The sequence below is a fragment of the Pinus tabuliformis genome, chromosome 9, assembly GCF_031772625.1.
Source record: "Pinus tabuliformis cultivar Carrire ecotype Pingquan chromosome 9, CPIR1, whole genome shotgun sequence".
Classification (NCBI taxonomy): Eukaryota; Viridiplantae; Streptophyta; class Pinopsida; order Pinales; family Pinaceae; genus Pinus; species Pinus tabuliformis.
The window spans coordinates 1,073,584,490-1,073,596,754 of record NC_142307.1 but is presented as its reverse complement, the minus strand read 5'-3'; positions in this window follow the sequence as shown (position 1 = coordinate 1,073,596,754).

The window sequence follows — 12,265 nt, the reverse complement described above, 5'->3', positions numbered from 1 at the left end:
AGGAATAATTTCCTCATGTGTCACTTTAGGAAAAATTGTGTCCATATGTTGTTGGCTTTTCTTGTGAACAACAGTTGGATGTGAAGGGCTAGTTTCTTTACATACAACTTTTGGAATAATAAAATTCAAATGTTGTTTCTTTTCTTTCAGAAGTTTCACTTCTGATCTAGGATGGCTTAACTTGTGAGTTTCATTTTGATGAGCATGAATGCTTTATTTATGCACCTTTTTTGGTGTGTGAAAATTTTTTGTCCCCTTTAAAACACATGTTTAATGGTTTCCTTTGCATCTATCTCATGTTGAGTATTTACAGTGGAATTTTCCTTTAAACACCTCTCCTTATTTCCAGACCCACTCTGATCGCCACCAACATTGTTTGCCTTCCATACATAATCTTCCATTCGCAGTGTACTAGTGCTACACTCTAGATAGTCCTTCTTTATCTAGCTTTCCCCTTCATGGTTTCCAGATCTTGAGATCTCCTAATCCCCTTCAGGAATTCCTGATCTGGAGAATTTTAAATCATCAAGAAATATTGGAGGATTTATCCTCAAGTTATTGTTCTTTTTCTATTGGGTTTCTCCAACATCTAGAGAAAAAACCTCTCTGAATTGTTTGATGACTCCACACTTTGGAAATTCTCCTTATGAACCCACTTGAGTTTCAATGAACTCTATTGGAAGACTCTGCACTCCTCTCCTTGTGGCGAAACTTCAATCTTGAAGGAATCCTTAGCCTATCAAGTTCCTCTATGTTGCCTCTCCAATGATTTAACCAATGTCGAATCACTGGGACTAGAATCCCAAAGTACTTATCGAACTCGTTCTTCCAAAAGGCAGTAGCAGAAATTATTTTCCTCCGAGGTGCAAAAACAAGCTTCATTGGGTCACAAACCATGAATGCTAAGTTACCATGAATGTCAAATCCCGCAGATCCAAGACTCTAGATTGCCCCATATGTGGAGAAATTTATCAATGTGTTAATCCCAATAGTGATCCTTCCATCTCCAATGATCAAATCCTCTCCATGTTCTTATGTAGGTTGGCGCCCAAGAAGGTAAAATGCGCACCGAAAATCAAGAAGGGGATCAACCGGATTTTGCAAGAAGAGTGGTTGAATGACCTCCACCTCAGTTGAATCACATGCAACAACAGTGAGATCCAGAACTGAAATTGGTAAAAAAAATTGAATATCTAGAATATAAAATCACTTCCAAAAAACATTTTTATCATGCCATTTTGTAAATTGGAGACATTAAGTGCCTACTTTATTCCTTTGAGAAAGCTTTGTATTGTTCGAACTGACTAAAATAAAAATTATTTGAGGCTTGAAATTATCAACTTCGCATTCAAAATCAATAATAATGGTAACTTGCTAATAATTTTGTTTGGTAAGTTGGGCCTCCTTTAGATATAGATGGCCTTCAACTATGGCAGTGGAGATTCTGATTACAAATCTCTTAGTAAGCATGCACATTGTTACAATGTACTTTGTCACTTTCCAAGTCAACCTATTTTTATTTCTCCGTTCAAGGAACGTCTTGCGTATCCTACTCATTAGCCCTCTACTTTGTCATGCAAATTATTGTAACCTTGTTAGATTTTTATTGCAAGTCAAGGGCACAAATGGTGATATTTTTCGGTGGTGAGGTATTTGATAATGCTTAGTTGGTGAGTTCAAAAAGATAAAAAAATGACTTATTCTAGGATAAGTTGGCCTTACAAAGGCTTCAATTACAATTTTTGGGTAAATTGTCTTAACTTGAGACCAAAAAAAACTTGTGTATTGTCTTAAATATTGTCTTTAAAGGGGTGTCTCAAATTATTGTCTTAAAAAATTATCTCTATAAAAACAATATATAACACAAACATTATTGTCTTGTAGGAGACAATTTATTTTGTATTTGAGAACAATACAATATCACTTTTGTCTATTTAAAGACAATATAAACAATGAATCCAAAAAAATATCTCACCATTGAAATAAATCAATATAAAAATTATTTAATTAAAAATAAACTAAAATTTCATTGATTAAATCATGTTAGGGCACAGTGGAATGGAACCACCAACATCCTGCTTATAAGGCAGACACTTGCTCTTCCATTAAACTAGCACCCTTAAAAAAATTACATGAAGAGTTATGGCAGTCCTTGAAATTGCATATATACACATTTATTTAAAAGAAAACTTGACAGAGAACAATTTCCCATGGTAAGGTAATTAGTAAGCTAGCTAAGTAATAAATCTTATTAACAAGTATGTTCATATACAACATGGGGATGCACGAAAAGCTAAAAGCTATGATTCTCACAATGCCCTTTGTTTCATTATGATTGGGTTGAGACTTTTAAACCAATATTATCTTTTCAGCATTTCATTTTTAATTACAGGTATCTAAAAGCATGGGAAATGCCACATCCAATAATAGAGTTCTTCAGAAATAAAAAAATAATAGTTACTAAGCCCAAAATATTTATGTTTATTTCTCATCGTCTTATAAAGAGTTGAAAAGTTTTCACAACTATTTTCAAGATTTCTCTGAAATTATTAATCCCAAACCAAAGTAATGTAGTCATCACAAAAGGACGGGAGAAATAAATAACATGCAAGTGATTGTACGAAGCTTCAGTTATATTTCATCCACACGGCCTCTTCCTGGCCCTTTACTTAGCAGCCTATCTCGGAGGAAATGAAGAAGTGCACCTGAAACAAGAAATAGTCGAAGTTAGTGGCAGTTGCATTTTTCTATCAATGACCAATCTCAATAGCAAGGGCACTAGGTTAGGTTTTCTACTTTATATGAGAAACATCAACTAAGAGTTGATATATAATAAGACAAAATTGGTTCATGAACAAATAAATCAAAAATGAAGAAATATTTTACAAAATGTTTCAAGCAAGAAAATCCAATTATTGTTATTGTCTTTTTTAAGAAAAGATAAAGCACAAGCTAAGCTTGAGAAAGGTAGAAATTTAATAAAAAACCAAATCAAAAAATGACTTGTTGCAATCTTCTCTTAACTTGTGCCTCCATCAACAAATATAGTTGAGGCACAAGTTAAGTTGATGATTATGGACTTAATAGAGAAAAGACATGACACATTCTCAGGAAGTGAATCCACGAGATCTGGTTTCGTTGATTAGACAACCATCAAAATATTAGTGCTTCGCCAATTCATATATAATGATGTCCATCATCCACTGCAAATTATGGACAACATCACGTATCTTCCTTCAAAATGCCAAATATGCAAAGTGTCACCTACAATGCCGACATGACTAACTTAACGCTCTCTTGAAGGAGCCAAAGAAATGATATGATAGACTATACGTTACGTTGTTGTGGTGACCATCTAAGTTTACGATTTTTTGAATATCTGTATAACGACTGAAAAGGTTTAATTTTTTTTTAACTATGAACCAAAAATGAAGAATATACGTCGTTACATTTCATGTACATAAATTATAAAGTTGCTCAAAAACAATAATAATAAAAAAAAAAAAAACTCTTTCATGTAGGTTGATTCAGTTAAGTATGTGTAAATTTAGAGTATGAGTAAAAAGTAAAACAACTCTAAGAACTTGAAAAAAGATTCCAACATCATGAAAGTGACCAAACCAAATAAACTTGGAATAAAAAAAAACTCTTTCATGTAGGTTGATTCAGTTAAGTATGTGTAAATTTAGAGTATGAGTAAAAAGTAAAACAACTCTAAGAACTTGAAAAAAGATTCCAACATCATGAAAGTGACCAAACCAAATAAACTTGAATTCTTTCATGTAGGTTGATTCAGTTAAGTATGTGTAAATTTAGAGTATGAGTAAAAAGTAAAACAACTCTAAGAACTTGAAAAAAGATTCCAACATCATGAAAGTGACCAAACCAAATAAACTTGGAATTAAAAAGTAACGTGAGAGTGGAGACTCAAGAACAATTGAAACCAACAAAAAGAAATTAGGATAAAATAATAGTAACACGCATGGAAAAATTGAAGGTCATGAATTCCACAATTAGTCGTAGCCCACCACAACAATTCGAGTGAAACAAACCCACCTGCCATAGCGGCATAGATACAAACATAAATTTTCCAAGATATATGAATCATAAAGGATAAACACACATTAATTTGGCTTTTGTCAACTTTTAGATTAATTTGGCACATTTTGTTTCTTCAACTTCACACACCTCAATGATTGGGGTGTCTACTGCAAATGGCCTTTTGATATCTTAAGGGAAATCCAAATTATTAAAAAAATAGTGTGAAATTATCATAGTTTAAACTGCTTGTATCCATGGCACACAAGATTTTAACTATTTATACACTTTAAATTTCATCTAAATTGTACTCCAAAAATATGTTACGTTATATGCTCCTTGGTATTTACTATTTACCAACCTAGTAGTGATATAGTGACCTCCAAAAATATGTTACGTTATATGCTCCTTGGTATTCACCAACTTAGTAGTGATATAGTGACCAACATTAGTCAGAACATGCAAAAAATTCTACAAATCATAGCTCCCGAGGCTTACGTATAAAATTCCAAATCAGATAAGAGCATCACAAACCTCCTCTCCCATTAAAAAGACTTTTGAATCTGCACACATTTCTTCATCAATAGCTTGAGAGCATCCTGCACAAAAATATCCTATCCAAATATAATAAAGAAACATAATACGTTAGCATAAAACCTACATAATCATCAAGGCCATTAGTTATCTGGAAAAACCGAAAAGCAAAAAAAAATAAAACAAACTCAAAATGATTGATTTATTTATCAGAAGGGTTAGATCCAGTGCTAATCCCTATTAAATTTCTAAAAATTATCATACTTTACAAAAACGTAGCTATCTGCCAGAATAAAATGTTCACTAGAAGCAGAGTATAACAATTGCAAACCTCGCAGCATTGGCCCTTTAATCGCACACGGTACTCCAAGATAAATTTCAAAGCCTCGGGAATCACAAATTCAAACCAGGAATTGATTTTGGATTATGCCATTATCTGAAGGGGGGCGTGACGCGATAGCACATGTCTAGATCTTTTTTTTTATTCATGCACATTTCAACAATCTAAATGAACATCCAAATAAAACAACAATACAAATAATCCTCCAACGGTGTTTTCCTTTCCTCCGCCACGGATATTTTTTATTTGAAACCTTGAAGTCATTTAGATTAGAACTTTGTACATTAAATTTTGAAAGAGAAATTAAGTTACATAATTCGCATTCTGTAATATTAAATAATTTAAGCAGAAATACCCTTGTATTACTGAAGGTGAAACCTCGAGAAGGAAATAACCTATAATATCAAGAAGCAATTCGAAGACTTAGACCCCACAAACTTTCCATCCTACACCAACGGTAACATTGTGAACTTCCTCCTTGACCATGAGCCATTTTTCTACCAAGAAACCCAAGATGCTGATATGTGAAGAGACAAAAACAAACCCCTCTAGCCTATGTACCTTACAATTTTATGGGGCATGTAAGTAGTGAGGGAGAAAGGGTCGATGTTTTATTAAGATCTTCCAAGGGGCAAGAATTCCCATGGCTTCAAGCTTGACTCTTATTCCCTGCTCATTGTAGCATTGAGCGACGTGGACCTCTCACGCATAATTGAAATGGAAACATTTTGATGCCATTTTCACCCGAAATTCAACAACTTACACAGGGCCACTAGGGATGCCTAGAATGGAGGAGGGAAAGGAGCATGGGAACACTCTCGAGTTGAAGATAGGAAGAGCTACAGTTAGAATGGAGGAGGGAAAGGAGCATGGGAACACTCTCGAGTTGAAGATAGGAAGAGCTACAGTTATCATATACCACCCTGAAATGATTGTTGGAAATAATAATTCCAATCACCGCAATAAACACCCTGATAGCAGCCATACTTGTGAAACTTATTATACTTGTAAGACTTATTTTTGCAGGTTGTATCTCTATTTGAAGATGGAAGGACTAAAGTCATACGTGAACCATTCCGAAACGCAACAAGGAATTTAAAGCAATTAATGTACTTTTGGTGAATACATATTGGCAAGCATTCATTCAGCGACTATTGCCCACACTCCAAAATCATCACACTCAACAACAACATCATATTAATTATTTTTGCTCTGTCATGAATTAAATGTACATTTGTATGTTGAGTTAAATATGAACGTAAAATTCATTTTGAGAAGTTAGAGAGTAAGAGAGTTGGAGAGAAAGAGAGCCCAAGTCCTTGAGGAGAAAATGGTGGAGCAAATTTTGGGGGGTGCCTGAAAACAACAGTTACAGTATTTTATTGTGTGTTATTCTGCGTGAAATTTTAGTTTTTATTTGGTGAATGAGCTGCAGCCTCATGTGAATGTATTTTCATGTTTTAGAATTTAATACTAAGTTTTTATTGTGTTGTTCCAAACCTACTTTGTTATTTTTGCCATGAGTGAATATTATTCATTGAGTCGAAATCCACGTCCGCTAAATCCAAGTCTGTGAAATAGCTCCGCGGTGTGCGAAGGTAGTTGCGTGCCCCAAAGTAGCTTCGCTAGAGTCATAGCTCTGTGCCCCTCTGCGAAAATTAAATTTCCTAAATATTTCTAACATGGTATCCTAGGGGGTTAAATATTGTTAGTGTAAAAACAAGTGTTTTTACTAGCAATAAAAATTGTTTTGAGGTAGCTTCGCGAGAGTCATAGCTCTGTGCCCCTCTGCGAAAATTAAATTTCCTAAATATTTCTAACATGGTATCCTAGGGGGTTAAATATTGTTAGTGTACAAACAAGTGTTTTTACTAGCAATAAAAATTGTTTTGAGGACAGATTGTTTTTAGCATATTTACTAGGAGGTAGAAAGTTTTTTTTATGCTCAGAAATGGAAACATCAAGCACAAGCTTGACTAATCCTCAAATACCTCAGTTTAATGGCAAAAATTATGATTATTGGGCTATTACGATTAAGACCATGTTTTATTCTCAAGACATTTGGGATTTGGTGGAGAATGGTTTTCAAGAACCAACAGATGTAGCAACATACAATGCCTTATCTCAACAAGAAAAAGATTTGTTAAAGGACAACAGGAAGAATGATTCAAAAGCCATGTTTTATATTTTCCAAGTAGTTCGTGAAAGTATTTTCCCAAGGGTTGCAGCAACAACGAAGTCCAAGCAAGCATGGGACACTCCAGACAACCTACCAAGGCATGGAAAAAGTCAAGACAACAAAGCTGCAAATGTTGAGGAGAGATTTTGAAACACTTTGTATGAAAGAGTCTGACAATATAGACTCATTTTTTACACATGTAAGTGGGATGGCTACTCAAATCAGGTCTCATGGTGAGACACTTAAGGAAAGAAGAATAGTTGAGAAAGTTTTGAGAAGTTTTCCAGCAAGGTTTGAGGTTATTGTTGTGGCCATAGAAGAGACAAAGGATCCCTCATAGTTCTTAGTGAATGAGCTTAATGCATCACTGGTTTCTCATGAACATAGACTGAATAGAGCAGCAAGCTCCTCATTGGAGCATGCCTTCAAGACACAAGTATCATTTAGTCAAGGTCGAGGCAGAGGAATATCATATGTTAGAGGAAGAGGAAGAAGCCCACACAGAAGTGGAAGAAGCAACCCTTCAAGCTCAAATGGAAGAGGTAGCAATCAGAATCCAAGTCAAGGCCCAAGCCAAAATCAAGCACAAGGTCAGAGTTATGATAAATCTCAAGTTCAGTGTCATTACTGTAAGAAGTATGGTCATTATGCAAATGAATGTAGAAAGAAGCAATATGACATTAGTAACAAACCAAGTGTAAATTTCACAAAATAAAATCAAAACCATGATAGCATGTTTTATCTTGTAATGTAGCACAAGAAAAACAAAGTGATATATGGTATCTAGATTCAGGGTGTAGCAACCACACGTCCGGAAACATAGAAATGTTTTCTGATCTAGATGAAAGTGTGAAATATGACATTAGGGACTAATAGCAAAGTCTTTGTCATGGGAAGAGGAAGAGTTAATATCCTAACAAAGAAGGGGGAGAAGAAATACATCTCAGATGTTTACTTTGTCCCTGGTCTAAAACATATTCTCATGAGCATTGGACATCTCACGCAGAAAGGCTACAATGTTTTCTTCAAAAATGATGTGTGCACTATTTTGGATAGGCCTCCAAGCAGACAGTTGATTGCAAAGGTTCAGATGGCAAACAATAGAATGTTTCCCCTAAAAATAATATCATATTTGCAGAAAGAAGGTGCACAAGCACAACTATCTATGAACTCACAAGAAGATGGAAGAAAAGAGGCAGCTGTCACACAAGTAAAATTTCAAGTAGAGGTAAAAGATGAAAACTGGTTATGGCACTTGAGATTTGGACATCTCAACTTTGGAGGTTTGAATTTGCTGCATAGGAAAGACATGGTGAAGGGTTTACCACTCATAGAAAAACCAGACAACATATGTGAAGGATGTATCTTGGGCAAGCAACATAGAGAGATATTTCCAGCAGGAAAGTCAGTGAAGGCAAAGGCACCTTTGGAGATTGTCCACTCAGATTTATGTGAACCAATGCAGACACCATCAATTGGTGGCAGCCACTATGTATTGACCTTCATAGATGACTACACAAGGAAGACATGGGTCTATCTCCTAAAACAAAAAGTGAAACGTTTGAGTGCTTTCGCCAATACAATGCTCTTGTTGAGAAGCAAAGTGGACACTACATCAAAGTCCTCAGGACTGACAAAGGTGGCGAATATATCTCAAATGACTTCCTTCGATTTTGCAGGGAGCATGGAATTCACAAGCAATTTACAACAAGATATACACCGCAACAAAATGGTGTGGCAGAAAGAAAGAATATGACCATTATGGAAATGGCAAGGAGTATGTTGAAGGAAAATCATTTTCCAAATGATTATTGGGCTGAAGCTGTCGCTTGTGCAGCGTATATCTTGAATAGATGTCCAACCAAAAGTGTCCATAACATAGTTCCTAAAGAAGCATGGAGTGGAAGAAAGCATACTGTCACTCACATGAGAGTTTTTGGATGTGTGGCTTATGCACATGTCCCGAATGAGTTGAGAAAGAAGTTGGACAGCAAGGGGGAGAAGTGCATATTTGTTGGATATAATGATGAATCTAAGGCATACAAACTCTACAATCCATTAACCAAGAAAGTCATAATTAGCAGAGATGTGCAGTTTATAAAAGAGGAAGCATGGGATGGAAGTTTAAAAAAGGTAGTCAATGTCAAAGCATGCATACCACATGAGGACAAAGAGGAATTAACAGTAGCAAGTAATTCCTCAACAGTGACTCCCTCTACTCCTACTCAAGTGTAGCAAAGCAGGCAGCAAGCAACGCCATCAACAAATAATAGGACAGTTTCGCACAGCCAAGCAAGTGCTTCTCCAAGCACATCGCGAAGTGTGACACCAAGTGACATGTCAAGCTCATCTTCAACAAGCACAAGAAGACCAAAATTCGTAAATTTAAATGAAATTTATGAGCAATATGAAGTTGATAGTAGCGTTGGTTTGAATTCCTTATTTGCATTATTTTTTCATGTATATGACCCAATCCACTTTGAAGATGTAGTCAAAGAAGAAAAATGGGTTGCGACAATGGAGGAAGAAATATAAGTAATAGAAAGGAATGACACATGGGAGTTAGTGACTCTTCCGAAAGGAAAACATGTTATTGGAGTGAAGTGGGTCTATAAGACCAAAAGCAACATTGAGGGAAATATTGAAAAGCACAAAGCAAGACTAGTTGTCAAAGGATACAAGCAGTAGCATGGAAGAGATTACGCGGAGACGTTCGTGCCAGTCGCACGGATGGAGATAGTGCGCGCAGTTGTGGCGATTGTCGCGCAACACAAATGGAGAGTGTATCAAATGGACGTAAAATCAACATTCTTGAATGGAGTGCTGAAAGAGGAAGTGTATGTCGTGCAACTGCCTAGTTATGAGATTGAAGGCCAAGAAGACAAAGTATATCGGTTGAGGAAAGCTCTTTATGGGTTGAAGCAAGCACCACGCGCATGGTACAATAGGATAGATTCTTACTTGTTGGACAATGGTTTCAACAAATGTGATGGTGAGCCTACTCTCTACATCAAAGAGAGTGAAGGTAAGATTCTCATTGTCGTCTTATATGTAGATGATTTGATTTTTACAGGCAGTGATGATTTCCTCATCACTGATTTCAAACAAGTCATGAAGAGTGAATTTGAAATGACTAACTTGGGATTGTTAAGATATTTTTTGGGCATAGAAGTGAAGCAAACAAAAAATGGCATTTTTATCTCTCAAGCAAAGTATGTGGCAGAAATTTTGGAGATGCTTAAAATGCAGAACAACAAGTTCGCACCAACTCCAACTGTCATAGGGTTGAAGTTGAGAAAAGAAGATTGCAGCAGCAATGTCAATCTGACATTATACAAAAGCATGATATGCAGCTTGATGTATTTGACTGCCACTAGGCCGGATATAATGTATGCAGTAAGTTTGGTGTCAAGGTTCATGGAGACACCCAAGGAGACACATTGGCAAGCAGCGAAAAGGATTCTGAGGTATGTCAATGGGACAAAACAGTATGGCGTTTTGTACACAACAATAAGTGATTTCAGGCTGGTTGGTTACATTGACAGTGATTGGGCAGGCAGTGTCGATGACAGAAAGAGCACGTCAGGATATGTTTTTCATTTGGGTTTTGGAGCCATTTCATGGGCCTCCAAGAAGCAACCAATAATGTCACTGTCAACAGCAGAAGTTGAATATGTCGCAGCAACAACAGTAGCGTGTCAGGCAGTTTGGATGAGAAGGATGTTGAGGGATCTTCGTCATGACCAAGAGGGAGCGACAACTATTTTCTGCGACAACACCTCAGCAATTGCATTGTCAAAGAATTTTGTCTTCCACAAAAGGACCAAGCATATTGATGTTAAATATCATTTTATTAGAGAGTTGATTAACAATGATGAAATTGTGTTGCAGCACTGCAGGTCACAGGAACAATTTGCTGACATCTTCACAAAGCCATTGGCATGTGAAAGTTTTGTTTATCTTAGAAACTGTTTGGGAATTGTCAATGGCAGCAATTGTGATTAAGGGGGAGTGTTGGAAATAATAATCCCAACCACCGCAATAAACAACTTGACAACAGCCATACTTGTCAGACGTCTTTTTGCAGGTTGTGTCTCTGTTCGAAGATGGAAGGACTGAAACCAGACGTCCTTTTGCAGGTTGTGTCTCTGTTCGAAGATGGAAGGACTGAAGCCAGATGTGAACCATTCTGAAACGCAGCAAGGAATTTAAAGCAGTTAATGTACTTTTGGTAAATAGATACAGGCAAGCATTCATTCAGTGACTATTTCCCACACTCCAGAACACCTGAGCGATTATGATCAAACTCAACAACAACATCATATTAATTATTTTTTCTCTGTCATGAAATAAATGTAAAATTGTATATTGAGTTAAATATGAATGTAAAATTCATTTTGAGAAGTTAGAGAGTAAGAGAGTTGGAGAGAAAGAGGGTGCAAGTCTCTGAGGAGAAAATGGTGGAGCAAATTTTGGTGGGTGCGTGAAAACAACAGCTACAATATTTTACTGTGTATTATTCTGCGTGAATTTTTAGTTTTTACTTGGTGAATGAGCCGCAACCTCATGTGAATGTATTTTCATGTTTTAGAAATTAATACTATATTTTTATTGTGTTGCTCCAAACCTACTTTGTTAGTTTTTCCGTGAGTGAATATTATTCATTAAGTCTCTGAAATAGCTTCGTGAAATCCAGGTCCGTGAAATCCAAGTCTGTGAAATAGCTCCGCGTCTGTGAAATAGCTCCGCGGTGTGCAAAGGTAGTTGCGCGAAAGTAGCTTCGCGAGAGTCATAGCCCTCTGCCCCTCCGCGAAAATTAAATTTCCTAGATATTTCTAACAATGATGAGCATAATACAAACTAGACCCCCAATGAAAATATAATAATGAGACAATGTCGTGAAATAGAGCTATCGATGGAGTAGTTGAGCGTTAAAGAAATCACCTTGAACTACAAGACGCTTGTCACTTTCAAAATAATCCCACAAAACACCGACTGAACTTCCATGTTAGGCTAGTGGTTTACATTGAGCTCCATGCCCAGTCAATATATTTTTTTTCTCATCGGTTAAAAACCCTGGTATTAAGCCCTAAAACTAAAAAGAGAATAGGTCAGAAAACCCTTGAATTTTGAATTTAAGAAGAAAATTAGTGGGCAGACCTTGGACCTTGAAT